A 16,649-nucleotide genomic window follows, 5' to 3' on the forward strand; every position below is an offset into this window, starting at 1 on the left:
AAAAGGAATTTTGAAAGGAGGGCTAATGCCTTTTTTTTTTCTAAAAAAGACAATGTAGAGTATGTTAACAAGGGAATATTACAATGTTAAGGAATTGTAATGGAAATCAGCTTATAATAAGATTACTATAATGCAGGAGATATTTTAAAAATATCTGGAGTCAGACATAGTAGTGTACATCTGTAATTTTAGCTCCTTGGTAGGTTCAGACATGAATGAAAAATGTTACTTTGAGTGTAGCCTGGGCAAATACAGTAAAACCTTCTTCCCTCTTAAAGAACCAAACCAAACCAAACCAACCAACCAACCAACCAACCAACCAACCAACCAAACAAACAAACAAACAAACAATAATATTCCTGTAGCCATTCACTTAAAAACCTGCAATTTCAAGATATGAAAAATCTGGCTGCACAGAATTGTGGAAGAGAAACTGGGAGTCATGGTCACCTATTACTGAATATGGCTGGAGAACAGAATGCTTTCATTAAGCATACCAGCATGTCTCTAGGGTACATATGTTGGTTGGTAGAGCAAATCCTAGCATGTAAACTACCTCCATGGCCATTGGTTGGACCCACATACAATATCTTTTTTATCTTCACAATTTTTAAGATGTTGAAAATATTTGGTAGAGAAGAGCATTCAATTCATTAACATGGTAGAAAATGGGTCTTCTGAGAAAATGCTAAAGAAAATGGATTTGTCTAGTGACCTTTGATTTTCTTCCCAAAGTGGTGGATGACATTGTGGTCCCGAGACCTTTAGGGAGTTTTTGGTTATGAGGATTTAAGGCTGGTATTCAGTTTGCTGCTCAGCCTGAAAACCCACAACTGCACAAACAACAACCAATGTGTAAAGGGAAAACTGAAATGAGCATGCTGTAATTAGGTGTGCAATGCCACTAGAAAAAGCAATTTGCCAAAGGGATTGCCGTGATTAAAGATGCAGGGCCCTTAAATAAAGATTGTTCTCTTCAATTGATTTGTCCCAATCGGTTCTCCCTAGGCCATGGAGAATTCCAGATGTACCGCAATGTCTGGTTGTTTTTTTAATTTCTCCACCAAGAGATTAGAGGAAGTAAATGGAGCCTCTCTAGTCACTATAACTTCCTTACAAATGCAAGAAGTATTAACAGAGGGCTATAGAGACATATTACAGTTTAGGTCACCCAGTGGAGAAATACACCCCCCCCCCCAGTAACAACAAGGTAAGTAATCCAAGAGTTTCCTTACCATTAAGACTAAGACCAAGTTTAAGAGGCTCCCTTTTCTATTTAGCTTTCTTTTTTACTTTTTTTCTTTTTTTTGGTTTTACCTTTCTTGTGCTCCAGGCAGGCAGACAGCAAGAGGATTCAGAGCCCTCATAACAGACAGGCAGAATTCTTCCCCTACCAATCTTTCTCAGCTTGTATTCTTTACCTTACTGCGTTTTCTCCTCCCCCCCCCCCCCCCCCCCCGCAGTTTCTCTACCTAAACCCATTTCCAACTCTGGCCACTTATTTTTCTCAGGGAGAAAAGGGACAGAAATAGATGGAGTGCAGATGAAATGCCTGTCACCATTACCTGAGTCTATATAAACATGTATTTTTATATGTGTATGATCATTAACCATGTCTTAAAATGGATAAATGGGGAGGGGGTTAATGCCGCAGCCATAGATGAACAGAAGGGTGTATTTTAAGTGTATTTAATTAATTCATTAAACATTTCTTGAGAGGTAGGAATACTTATTATGGTACTAGGAGCCAGACAGACAGGCCTTGAGGACACTGGATAAGTTATAGAATCTATTCTCAAGGAGCTCTCTGTGTAACAGGAAGTGGAGATGCATACAACTGATACAACTGATTCTTGGTTTTTTTTGTACTAGTACCTTGAGCCAGAATCTCCGGCTATGTAGCCCAGGCTGCCCTTGAGCAGGTGGTGAGATGAGGCAGCAGTGAGCAGGAATGCTTTTCATTTGCCGGGCATGGTGCCAGACGCTACGGCAGGAGAAAACTCCCTCTTGGCCTCCTGGAATTCTCTCTTCTGAGGCAGATGATTTGAGTCCCAAAATAACTTGTCCTCCCGAGTTAGAATGTGCTAAGTGCCACAAGAGAGGCATGAGAGCAAAGAGCTCTGGGAATCTGAGTGGGAGCAGAGCATGCAGTGGGTCTGAGAAGAAAACCTGGGGAGACCAGCCAATTCCCTGACTGCTCTGCTTATAAGAATTCCTCTCACTTCTCAAGTAACAATGGCGCAAGATATGGATCTATTTGTAAACCTTAACAAGCATATGGTTCATTTTTTTTTGGCCCTAATGCTTTGAGACAGTGTCTTTGGATATGTGCTCCTGGCTGTACTGATCCTCCTGCCTCAACTTCCCCAGCATTGGGATTAACAAGTGTTTACCACCACACCCAGCAAGATGTTACTTATATGGTCTAACTGAATATTTCTTGTGAAACATTCTTGTTCCTAAGGCCATTCACATATTTGCATGCTCCTTTCCCCTCTTTTCCATCCACCCTCTTTTCCTATTTCCCTCTGTTTTTACACGTTATTGGTTAATAAAACATTCAGACAAAGCTCTTGTGCTTTGGCCCCCATTACTGCCTGACTAAAAACAAAGCTAAGTCAACAACCTTGGGCTGGATGTGCAGAAGGCCTGGGTTGCCAGGGTGCCTTGGCATCCAAGGCTTCTGCTGTCGCTGCACTTGGGACTACTTCCAAGGTCTGCTTGGCTTGTTGGTGTCTGGTGTTTGATATATCTGACTACAAGCACAGTAGGATACAGCTGTTCTTCAGATGAAACCTTAAACCCTTTCAAATACTCGGCCACCATCCTGCTTTCTTCGCTTGTGAGGCTCTGAAGATTACCCTCTGTACCTTTGGCCAGCACATACAATGTCAGCTAGTTGAGAGATTTTGCCATTAGTTGTCTATCTGTTTCCTTGCACATTTTCTAAACTGAAGATCAAATATGCTTCCATTATTTAAAAAAATCCAGTCACTCTACATTATGAACATACAGGAAAACATCACAATGTATCTCGTAAACACACACATTATCTGTTAATTAAAGATAAAATGAAAAGAAAACCTTGGAAGGTTTTCTTTGCCTTTCCCAATTATTGAAAGGAACACAATTAAGAAGCCAGATAGAAATCATCAAAGGGGTCAAATGCAAGGAGCTGACGGAGTGACAAATCTTCCCTGTCTTGTAGTCTCATTCCTGGTTAGAGAAAGAAAAGTGAAGACTGCTTAGATTGCTTTCTAAAGAGTTTCTCACTAAGGTGTCCTTGCGCTGGTTATGGTCCCCCTCTTGATCACATGTCTTAAAATACCAGCTCACCTTAGCTGAGAAATGGTGCAGAGGTGACGGGCTGCTTTCAAGGACGAGCCCCCATCCCCTCCCCCTTAAAGAGAGACTATCAGCTTGAATTACTGAAATTAGCAAGGCTAATGCAATGTCACTATTCAAAACCTTGCCAATTTGGAATTTCTTAATGGCCTCAGGAGAGGGAGTCTTTATACATACTACAATCTCTCTTCATTCTTACCTAAATTCCTTCTCCAGGATGTTGTGAATGGCCTGTTTTGTAGCCAACACAAACTTTGTCCTGGTAAAATAATGTAAGGAACTCAGAATGAAAAGAGATTAGCTGTTCCTGGCTCCTGTTATTTTAAAGCAGAAATAACTTTGGCTTCTACTGATTGATAGACAAAGCTTGAAATGCAAAGCATGCTCAAGTCTAGATTCAGCATGAAAAGGACCTTAAAATATGCCCAAGTGCAAGTAATGGACTTATTAAAGGGAAGAAAAGAGGCACTTTTCACACACTCCCAAGCGCTTTAGTCCTGTCATATCAGTAATCTTGCTTAAGAATTTCATCCTATTTACTTTGCATCTCCCTTTAAATATCCTCGGGACTCATAGGGCTTCCAATATTGAGGCTCTTAAGACATTAATTTCTTTATGTTAATTATGAGTGATAAAACTTGGAGCACTTGCAGTGATTTCAATAGGAATTAAAAACCAGCTCTGTAGTTTTCATTGAACCCCTGCTAACTTATCAGGGCAGATATGTTAGAAACCAAGCTTCCAGGAGCTTCTTTGGGCCATTTTTGGCACCATGCCAGAACAATTGCATTTTTTTCTTCCCCCTTGAGGACATTAGTTTGTATTTGATGACAAAAGCATGAACTGTACCATTTGGGTGATTATGAAAATATTTATTAAATCAAAATGACATGGAAGGATTTCAAGTCACAGCGCATGAAGCACACAGTCTAAAACATGTGGATGCGTACCCATAGAGGCTTTCTGTTTCAACTTTAAGAGGAATAAAAAGATGAAAACAGTGCCTTCAAAATGTTTGAGGAACTCGGAATATTTATGTGGCGTATAAAAGGCGAAGGAGTCACGAGTAGTTTTCCAAGCAACATTAAATGTTGGACTGGCCCCATTCTCCTTAGAGGTACTGAGTTCTCCTACTTTTCCTGAGGAGTTTTAAATGAAAACCTGGGTGTGGTAGTGTACGTCTATATGCCCGGTATGAAGTAAATGTACTTAAGACTATCAGGAGCTGTCCTCAGATACACAAGGAATCTGAGGACAGCCTAGGCCTCATTATATATTGTATCAAAAATAAAGTAAAACAGCATTATCCTCACATATATGAAGCCCTTGTTTCATTCCTAGGACCAAAAGAAAAAGGAAAAAAAATGAAGAATGAATAAATAAATGTCCATGTCTCACTCACCAATCTTTGATGTAGGTTTATCCTGGCACAGTAAGACTTAGAGTTAGACATGGGCAGGTCTATGGTGATAAAATGCTAATCTGTTTGTATGGGGTTACTTAGAATAGGATTTCACAGAGCTACCAATAGGAATCTGAGAGAACAGAGACAATTAGAAAGATTGCATCTCCCTTGTCACCTACTACCTATATGACCACAGCCCTTCAAATCTGAGCCAACATGAAAACTAGTGGCAATAAAAATATTCCATCAATTGATTATAGAGGGAATGAACTGAAATACTATCTGTATCCCAGTTCATGGACCAACGACATGGAAAGGGTCATGAATAAGGAGAAAGGTAAAGGCCAAGTGAAATATGCTGTTGTTTCCGAATAGGGCTTAGGGGAGAATTATGCAAAGTTCAGTTCAGGTATATTTAAAATTAGTGTAAAAATTGAAACTGGGTCATAACTCTACTTTTGGGACAAAGAAGCAAGCTAACAAGCTAAGTAATGTTATCTCTACAAGACAAAAGGGAGAGTGTCCTGTTGAATTCAACTTTTCTCTCTGTCTCTGTCTCTGTCTCTGTCTCTCTGTCTCTGTCTCTGTCTCTCTCTCTCTCTCTCTCTCTCTCTCTCTGTGTGTGTGTGTGTGTGTGTGTGTGTGTGTGTGTGTGTGTGTGTGTATAGAGACTAGAGGTTAATGCTAAGTATGTTCTATCACTATCTTTTCATTTTTTTTCCATTTGAGATAAGGTCTCATGATCTAGTTCTGACTAACCTGGAACCAGCTATTCAGAATAGGCTGACCTTGAACTCTGATACATCTGCCGGTTTCTGCCTTCTTAGTGCTGGGATTAAGGCTGTGTTACCATACCCAGGTTCCACCTTATTTTTGACACAATCTGTCATTGTATAGCACTGCTATTTCTAGCCTGACTGGCTGAGCAAAAATCTTTGTCTCCAGGTACATCCATGCATATACAACTCACTGAGTTATCTCTTCAGACCCTCCTTTTTTTTTTTAAAAAAAAGGAAACAAATCCAACTGGCTTGCATCTAGGAGGTTATATTGAGTTAGAATTCAGCATAGTTATGTTAGCATTTAAAAATGTTAAAATAATCAGAATCACAATTCTGCTCAAAATAGCCAATAAAAGAGCTGGTTATGAGTACTGGCTAAATGTGATGTCAGTGAATATGGTATTTTGTTAAGTTACAGCAACTACATTAAAATGCCAAATCCTAGATTTTAAGGCAGAAATCAAATTATTATAACCTTGTTACTGGTATAGACAATGTCATTTTGAAATAAGAAAGCTCAAATACTGGCTTTTTTCTTTTGAGACAGGTCAGGCTACTTGGTTCTTTATTTTCTGACGAGTTGTTCTAACTTTTAATCATCTCTCCATATCAAAGACCACTGTCCCAGGCATTAATGACTATTTATTTGACTTAACCAGGCACAATGCTACTTTGCATTTTCAGTGGTGGGAGTGGTTGGGCTCTAACCAGGGCCTCATTTCCTACCCCAGAACTGAATGTAGGGAGAGAATATGCTAGAGTGGTTAGTACCACTTGGAATTGGGTAGTAATTCCAAGTTACAAAGTCACAATTTCAAATTGGTACAAAACTGAAAGGGGTCTAATACTCAAATCTGTGACTGAGGCCCATTCTGGAGTGAAGTTTGGGCTGGGTCTATTTACCACCTAGAACTCTGACATCAACCAAAACAATGCTTGAGGAAAAGTAGCACCACAGGGGTGACAGGAATCTGTCTCCACCAAGAAATCTGATGGTCTTTTTGTATTTATTTTTAAATTTTTATCTTATTATTTTGATTATATATATATGGTGTGTATGTACCCATTGAGGTTGGAGATGTCACATCTCCCTGAAACTGGAATTATAGACAGTTGTAAGGCACCTTACACGACTGCTAGATACTGAACTCAGGTCCTCTGCAAGAACAATATGTGTTCTCAATCTCTGGGCCACATTTCCAGCCTTCTCGTTTTACATTCATAGTGTGTACATTGTAAAGTAGGGGACTGAGGATATGGTTTGATTGAGAACTTGTCTAATATACAAAAGCCGTTGAGTATGCACACCTATAATCTACTACAGGCGTAGGTAGAGGCAAGAAAGTCAAGAATTTAAGGTCATCCTTGACTACATAGTAAGTCAAAGGCCAGCCTGGGATTTATTAAATCCTATCTTTAAAAACAAATTTGGAAGAAGGACAAGGTAGCTTTAATTCATCATTGTTGGCATTTCTATTGTAGCTTCTCTTTGTCTTCTAAAGAGAGATTTGTTGACTTTGTGATTTTACAGCTGACTAGGACAATCTTACTGGTTTAGCACTACTAAGTATCTGATTCTCTCAATATGTTGCTCTCCATGTCAAATGCAGTCTGACCCTCATTTCAGCAGGGCCAGGTGTTTTGTTTAAAAGGCAATTGGTGCTTATGAGCAAGTCAGAGACTCTGGTTCCTTCCTGGTGACTCAGACAATATATACCCTAGGAGTATGCGACCCACCATAGTGGGTGGTATTGTGGTAGAATCCTATTCTTGGAGCCAAATAAATGTAGTTGTAAGTACTACATACTCAGTATTGACTTGGATATTCATATCATTTTATGGACCATAATTTCTTTATCTACAAATTGAGATTGCTATGAGTACATAAAGACTTATTTTGGTTTGATACATAAAAGGAAAGAGATAAATGTAAGCATTCCATGAAAAGTGAATAGGGATGGGAAGATGGTCTTCAAGATGGATAGAACATTATGTGCTCTAATTGTGCATCCCGGGAGCTTTAATTCACTTATAGATTTTAATCTCCCCAAAGTAGCAATTTGCAAGTTCCTTTTAAAAGGATTCTGGTGGAACCAATATAAATATGCTAGTAACAGAAACCATAAGAAGAATGGAAGATGAACAATTAATAGAACCACTATGAGAATATCAGGCAGATGCTCTTCTTTCAACTGGTTCAAAGTTGCTAAGTCTTCATGCTGGTGTTTCCTTTTTAAACAAATATGTTGCTACAGATGGTTGGTTTATATTCTTTTCATTAAACTGTGGGAGTTCACATTTACAGAAGGTGCTAGGCAGAGATGCAGACACTGTCATGGCTTTAATATCCCTGTGTAACATAGTAAAGATTTTCAGTAATCACTGTCTCATGCTCCTCCTGCTCTCTCTTGACCTCCTCCCCTAGTAATGATGTGAAAATAAATAAAGGCATATTGGGAATGGTTGATTGTTATATACACAGGATGAAGCCCAATCACTTTGGTCCTCTTGAGCTTACCCACCTTTTACAGAGCAAGTACAGTCACATTCTAATATTGCACCTAAAAGAATTAGGAACAAACAAGATGCTCTGTAGATATCTACAAGTTGAACCTAAATGACTGACTGAACTGAATCAGTTCTCTTTGACAATTTCTTCCTTCCTTGTGGCCTCCCAACTCAACAGTGATCCCTGTGTCATGAATAAGGTCACTTTTACTATGTATACCATTTACTAGTGTGGAACTTGGGAAATGTTGAGTGTCTCCCTTTAAAAGTAAACATTATTTTTATAAACATGTTTATATATGCCTATATTTATAAACATCTCCCAAATTATGTTTATAACCAAGAAGCTCTAGTATATCCATGTTTGTTGGTAAATGTGAACCATGAAATAATTATGAGTAATAAGGAAATGAGAATGACTATAATTTATTTATTACTATAATTCAATTTTTAAGCGAAAGGAACTCATGTGACCAAAGCCTCAAACTCCCTATGTATGCCGTGATGACTGAACTCCTGATCCTCCTGCCTCAACCTCCTAAGTTCTGGGAGGATTACTAGTACCACAACATCTGGTTTATATAGTGGTGCTATAAAGCTCATGGCCTCGTGCATACTAGGCAAGGACTCTATTAACTAAGCACATACCTATTCTAATTTTGTGTGTGTATACGTGATTCTAATTTTGTTTTTTAAAAGTAGTCTGTCCCAGAGCTTGACAGCTATAAGGTTTTGTTTTAGTTATAGTGGAACTTTCTACATAGACATTTAAAATTCTGCCCTGACACTCTTCCCACCACCAATGTGCAATGCTGGACCATGTGTTTCTCCAAATATTTCCATTTGTTTGGATGATGCTTTGTCTTCTAGCAAGATGGATAGACCATTTTTATGAGATGCAGGAGCCATGGGGAGATAGTGAAGGATTTAGAAATACAGACCAGGAAATACCATTGAGGGTTCTGGAGTGCATGAGGAATAAAGCCCTGGGTTTCATATCCAGCACTTCATAAACCAGGCATGATGTCTCATACTTGCAATTCCAGAATTCAGGAGGTGAAGCAAAAGATCAGAGAGAGGATATATTAGATATATTAGTACTCTATATTGATATACTAATATTCTATAATATTATCTAGACTGAGCCGAGTATACATGCATTTTACACACACACACAAACACACACACACACACACACACACACGCCTCCAGTGAAGGCGTGTATTATTAGTCATGCACTCTAATTTATTTAAATATGTATTGTACTAGGCATCATTTTAGTGTTAAATTTCCCAGGTGAACCCTAACTTGTCCCAATCGTCATGTACTTGTAAGTAAGAAAGATATACATTTAAACATACCACATTGCCCCACACACAGACTGTCCCATCTCTCTAGGCACTTATAGTATTTACAAAAACAGAAGCAGCAGTGCATGTTAACTATCCCAGGCAATTAACAATTATGGTTAACTTTCCAAGGATAACCAATCTTATTCCAATGAATAATACTTTCCAAACCATAATAGTACAGCAAAATGGTTGTTTTGTCTGCAAAAGACCATTTACTTAATCATATAATCCTTGGCAGATAAGACAATGGTCTAAGGCACACTTCTGCTGGTTACTTTTCTTTTTAAATTTGTGATCATTGATTTGTGAGTTTGTCCTTATCTCCTGAAAACGTGGTTGAATTCTTTTGGACAATGTCTTCACCACTGAATGGCCTTTCCTTCTATCCCTCTACTTTCTCTAAGGCATAGTGACAATTTTGGTTTTCTTAAAACAGAAACATTATAAGAATATTTTCATTTTAATACCAGGTGTAGAATATGGGGCTGCTTTGGGTTGTTTACAACATTTGATTATGATTTGCCTCATGCTCTGGCAGGAGTGTGATTTTGCCAGCAGCAGATAGGGGTGGGGAAAGGTAGGAGAAAGAAACCTATAAAGTAGCCAAATCTAGTACACCTTAGATTTAAAGAAAACAGGAATATTGTTTAATTTAAAGTCAATGTGGATCTGGAATTACAGGTGGGCTGCCATGCCCACTTGTCACTTTATGTGGGCTCTGGGGATCTTAACTCTGGTTCAGGCTTCAGTGGCAAGTGTTTAACCAGTGAGCCATCTCTCCAACCCTGAATCCACTTTTTCCTTATTATGGTCCACAGGAATTTGAACTGAAGTAAAGATACAACTTGACTTAAAATTGCCTTAAAGCACTACTCTGTGGCTTTTTGTTTTCCTCTAACCAGAAAGGCCATCTATTTTTGTGAGCAAAACCAACATTTGGCAATTAAATGTTGCATTTTAAATCTCTCCGTGCTGAATGGATGTTGGTATCTATTTTATGGTTAAATATGAGACACATGTGGTAATAAACACCTATCCATGTAGTGTCCCTGTAGATATAAACAGCAAGCTCTTAAGAGCAATTTCCATATTGCATAATGAGTATCAGCAGATGGAATTCATTTCTAGATTATACAAATTTTGGTTACGCTAGAAACATCAGCCTTAACACATTTGTATTGGAAAAGAACATTTTAAAACAGAGGTATTAACAAATAGGAGATGAAATGGGCACATCTGGAGATGACTCATTCTGAGTTGAAAAAAAATTTCCTTAAAAGCATCCATTCTCCAAACTCCCAGCAGAATCAGGGGCCTTTGACTCAAACCTTCCTCTTTTCTCAGCATGAGATCCATTGCCTTCACTACCTTGATTTACTAAGTAGAATTAAATACACAGTGTAGGTCTGAGAGCCTGGTGTTTAGTCCCATGACCAATTGCTTAAAGTGATTCACCATTTCTTGCTGGTCCTTGGCCATTTTTCTATTGCTATAGCCAGTGTACCCAATTTTATTACGTAGAGGCAGGGTATATTTTTTTGGATTTTAAGAGTTCTTATATAAGAACTAAAAAAAAAAAAATCATAGAAAATATAGTTCTCCTGTGTCTGAATCTTAAACCTACCTACTGTGAAAAATCTGTGATTTTATTGTATAGCTTTATAAACTTATACATATGTGTATGGCATAAGTATCACGAGAATTTTGAAGCATGAAAAGGGATCAGACATTTCTTTCTTTTTGTCTTTAAACCAACATCTTGGTTGACCATAATATTTTTGTTTCTTTGATGTGTATTTGTATTACCTTATAAATCTACAAGTGAGAATGGTTTCTCTGACAAAAGGCAATACCGAATGCCATTTAAAATAGGAAATTAATTCCAGAACTTATTTTTGAGGCACAGCTGGTTTTTTTTTAAATGCCATGAATTATACCAATGGAGAGTTTAAGCATCACAGCTGACTTTAGCAAGGCACTCACACTCAGCCACAGTGCTTTGTACATTTGAGCTATCAGCATTCTGATAGGTATTTTATAGAGCTAATATGTCACCAAGAAGCCTAGCAATACTAGCTTTTTAAAACAAAACAAAACAAAACAAAAAGAAACCCAAAGCATATTGAGTCCCTATGATTTCAGTGGCAAGCTAACAAACTGCCATCCTCTGATATTTAAACATCTATATCTTTTGTGTCAGCTTATACCAGTGATCCGAACTAAGACACATGGCAGTAGGCTTGAGAATGGTAGGCTATTTCTGTTAAGATAGAAAATGAGACATCATGTGGATAGTTAAGTGCTTCCTATGTGGTTCTCAAAGGCTGGGGATGTTGCAATGGCAAGGAGAGGACTTTCTCTAGGTCTACTGTCAATTCACATGTTCTTTTCTAAAAGCCACAGAAAAGGGTTATGGAAGAAAGCTTGTTTTTAAATATGAAGTTGATACTGGAAAAAAATCACTTTACACTTTTACATTAATCTTGCCAAAAGACAGGCTAGTACAAAGTAATTCATACATTCTTGTAAAACGGATATAGAATTTTTTTCTAGAACAGACTGGTTGGCCATAAAACAGCCACAATAAATGTAAAAACATGAATAGCACATAAAGTGTATTATCTACAGAGCTTGGTAGCAACATACAGCTAAATTTTAGTTACTTGGAAAGCTGAGGCTAATGGATCCTAAGTTAGGGTCCAGACCAGAAAACTTATCAAGTTTCTATCTCAAAATAAAGTGTAAAAAGGGTTAGGGATGTAGCTTCCTGGTAGAGTGTTTGCTGAGCATCATCAAGGCCCTGGGCTTAATCCCCAGTACTGAAAAGTAAAGACAATAACAGACACAAGGGATTCCACCAAGCACCATGGGAGGAAAGAAATTAGGAATCCGTAATAGAAGGCTGTTTGTCAAATTCGCCATCTGAGAAATTACCCAGCACAAGAAGAAGCCAGAGAGAGGACAATGGAAAATATTTTGAAAGAAATTAAAATGAGGATACAACATAGACAATTTTACCAGACAGGGAAAGTGGTGTTTTGAGGAAAATTTAGACTTAGAGTCAACTACATCGGTCATGAAGATTTTCACAGCCATAATTTAATCTTCCACCTGGCTTAAAGGTGGGAAAACCCAGGGAGCCCTTAGCACAGCCTCCAGGCTCAAGCAATAGAGCATAAAGGTTTGCTCTCTCCTGACTGTGGCATCTGACTCTTGCAAGTGCTTGCCACTGCAATCCCAACATAGCCCAGCTAGTTAAGAGGACCAGATGTGAAGCTAAAATGAAAATACAGCACTTCAACTAGCTACTGGAACATCCAGGTCCTTAAAGCAATTGGTCTCCTGTAATATTCAAATGACCAAAAGAAAGTGCTTTGGAAAATATGAAGTTGTTTTACAAATGGAACAAGCATAAATATTTATATACACAGAGGAACATAGCACAATTATTGAAATGAGAGAAGATTAATCATTGGAAAAAACAACAGAGCTCCGTGTGTTGTATTTTTTAAATTCAATACCTTTCCTAACCTTGCCCTTTTCATTTGTTTCTCGGAGCAGACTTGTTTTCATTATAACTTTGGTAACATGGGCTGCTCGGAAGCTAGCCAGACCCTCACCCCCTATTCCTTTTTCTTTTCAGAATAGAACACATATTTTATATCTGAAGCTTCATTTGGAAGCTTCATTTAGGTCATCATTTGGATAGACTTGTTTTAATTCTAGTCCTACTGGTGTTTGTCTTTGGAAGTAGAACAGATGTGGATGGTACTGTAGATTCATGCACATTGAAACAGCCCGTTTCCAAGAACTGTAAATCCTCTGGTTTCTAAAACATTAGAGATGAACTGATAAACCCCTTCATGGGTACCTGGCGACCTAGTTGGCTCCATCCATATTAATTTAAAAGATGCAGTGATGTTCTTTAGTTTCTCTTTCTCTAAAATGTTCCCATTTGTGTCCTTGATTGTGTTTGTTTTTTTTTTTTTCAATATGCTACACTTCTTCATATAGTTTTAGCTGTAAGGCAGAAATAATAATAGCATCTGCTCTACAGCCATGTTGAGAGAGAAAAATGATCTGATTTACATTAAGTGCTTAAAATCATGCAGTTAGTATCCCAAGATGTGAGCTACTGGGCTGGCAAGATGGCTTACTGTATAAAGGTGCTTGCCACCAAGCCTGATGACTTGCATTCAATCCCCTAGAAAAGCAGTTCTCAGCCTCTGGTTGCCACTCTTGGGTAAATTTCTATCTCTCAAAATGTTTACGTTACAACTTACAACAATAGCAAAATTATAGTAATGAAGTAGCAACAAAACAATGTTATGATTTGGGTCACCACAACATGAGGAACTTTATTAAAGGGTCCCAGCATTAGGAAGGGGGAGAACCACTGGGCTACACTTACATAGAAGAAGGAGAGAGAACTGACCTCTATATTTCTACATTCTCCATCTCTCTCTCTCTCTCTCTCTCTCTCTCTCTCTCTCTCTCTCTCTCTCTCTCTCTCTCTCTCTCTCTCTTCTCTCCCACCCACACAATGAATGAATAAAAGTATTAAAAAAAACTGTGGTCTATTATTGTTATCCGTAACACAGCATTACCTCCTTCATGTTCTGTTGGCTGAATAATTTTGATATCTGCTCATCTTCCAAAGTAGGACCGCTGACTTTTTCCTTGCCTATTCTTTCTTTACTATTTTGCCACAGCTGAATAAGTAGGCCCTGCTGGTACTTTTCCACTTCTACATTTTCATCTCCTCCCCTGGTTGAATCCTGGCCACTGCTTTTTTTTTTTTATCACTTGTATTTTCTGACCACCTTCTCATCATCCAGGCACATACACAGACAGAGGCACACACACACACACACACACACACACACACTTTTTCACCAGCAAACCACAGTAGCACATTCAGTCATATTCTGTTCCCCTGAAGTGTTATATTGTTTCTCTGTAGTGTTATGTTGCAAAGGATTAGAAGACCCCCCATTTGTTCTCAGTAGAATGGGGTGCTGTGACTGATTAGCAGTGTCTTCCATGGAGAGGGATAGCAAGGAGCTAATAGATAGATAACAAACCTACTGTAAGTGTGTAGGGCCTGCCGAAGGATCAAGGCCAAATTCACTAACAGGACCAGGATGCACCTCATGATACACTCTCTAGCAAATCTTCCAGCCGTATTTCTAGCTTCCTTCTGCTCCAGCTACACCACAGGAAAACCCCAAATTCTTGCTCATCTCCATGCCTTTACTTATACCTGCCTGCCAGCTTTCTCCTCATTTCACCTAAATCGATGTTATTTCAGACTAGCTTGGTTTCTGACCACTGCAGTATGGGTTTGTAACTTTTCCTCTGTGTTTATATAACCGCCTGTGCATGCTACAATAAGTACTTGAACAGCAGTACAGTCTAATTTTCTGGATAGGTGTGTATGCCCTTTCTGTTGCGCTCTTTTCTTCCCTCAATCCCAACCATATGATACCAGCAGGTATTGTGCCTATTCATTTTTTTTTTACATGGTCAGGGGCATAACGGACCCTAATTGAGCACTAATTATGAGCTAGGCCCTGGGAGTTACCTGACCTCAAGCTGCCAGGAAGAATATTAACAAAGCACTCTGCCTAGGGTGAAGCTTCCCAGGAGGGAGAGGTGCCTCTCAAGTGAATTTAAAAGACACAGAAGGGGAAATAATTATGGTCTAAGAGATCAGCCTGTGCAGAACATTAACAGTCACCTCTTATTGAAACCTATCAAAGAAAAGGCACTGGACTAAGTGCTTTCTTTATGTGTGCTACAAAGTCCCAGACAGGCTTGAGTGACTAAAATGACACTGTGAGAACTGAACTATAGGACGGGGTAGGGGTTTTTGTGAATAGCTGGACTATAGGATGGGGTAGGGGTTAATGGCATCCAGGGCTGGAGATGGTTGGAGCCAGATGAGGAAGGGCAGATTAAAGCATTTGTCTTCACTGTCACTCATTCCTTCCTGGAATCTAGGGGACAGCAAGGAGGACATCTTTTCGACTTTTAGTTGGATACTGAGAAGATTCTAGCCTCTCCTTGAGGGAAGGCATACCAACTTTCACTCCTTAACTAAACCTGATTCCAAACTCCCCTTTAGCAATTTGAAGCTAAATTATGGCTTCTCTAATTAGATCTTAAAAGGGCTAGAATATAATCTACATGACTCCACAGATACTGCCCAAATCATCATTGTCCATCTTCCCACAGTCTATCTTTCTTGCTCCAGCTGTCATTACAGATGAAGTGATATGTGGGAGAGAAGTAAAGATGGAACAGAATGAAAATAATAGAGAAATTTATGGCCCTACAGTCTAAAAATCTTTGCCTCAGAAAGTAGCATCTCAGATGTAGACTAAGAATGATCCCGAACTTATAAACTAACAGTCACAAAATCCCTGTACTTCTTTTCAGGGTTTAGGCTTTCAGTGTTGTGTCTCTCAGACAGATTCAGAAATGGGTAGAAACAGAGCATGGCCATTTTTAACATGCAGCTGCATGCATATGTGGAAAATAGCCAGTTATCTGACCACATTGAGGGAGAATCTCATTTCTTAGTTTTCTTAGTTGGTGGGGTACGTGAGTGTGAGCATTGGTGGGGCACATGAGTGTGAGTATTGGTGGGGCACGTGAGAGTGAGTATTGGTGGGGCACGTGAGTGTGAGTAATGTGTTGCCTCCCTGCACAAACAAGAAAGAAATGTTGAACAGAAGAGTGGGGGGTGTGTTCCAAATTTAACTGTCTTTCCAACCTCTACCCATATGGTTGATGGTTTAAAAAAAAAATGATCACCAAGCCAACAAAGTGTAATCTGATATTAGGAGTTCCAGTCTCTGTGAAACCAGAGCTAATAGCAGCACACAGGATTCATTTGTCCTAATGCCCTCTGATAGAGAGGCTAAACTCTCCAAGTGGTCCTTGCTTCTATGCCTCTGTGAGCTGACCTATCAAGACTCCCGTGCAGATTGGGGATGGAACTGATGAGATTTCTATTGGTTAAGTGAGACTTCAGAAGGAGCCTGTCAAACTCAATAAGGAACAAAGAGCTTTGGGAAAGAACAAGTTTATGGATCTGGTTAGCAGTCTCAGAGGTAAGGAAGTTTCCAAGTCTAGGATTCCTAGAAGTCAAAGTGACTAAAAATGAGAAGCTCTTTCATTTGTTAGAATAATTTTGAAAGACAGGAACTTTTCTCCATGGTGGAAAGAGCTACTGCTTTAAGCTAAGAGCCC

At 38.9% G+C, this 16,649-nt stretch overlaps 1 protein-coding gene across 1 annotated transcript in view; it reads right to left on the bottom strand.

Moving 5' to 3' along the window:
• The window catches only part of Gpc3 (glypican 3), a 333,506-nt gene that overhangs the window by 15,939 nt on the left and 300,918 nt on the right, over window positions 1–16,649 (bottom strand). The window lies entirely within an intron of this gene.

The sequence above is a fragment of the Apodemus sylvaticus genome, chromosome X (assembly GCF_947179515.1).
Source record: "Apodemus sylvaticus chromosome X, mApoSyl1.1, whole genome shotgun sequence".
NCBI lineage: Eukaryota > Metazoa > Chordata > Mammalia > Rodentia > Muridae > Apodemus > Apodemus sylvaticus.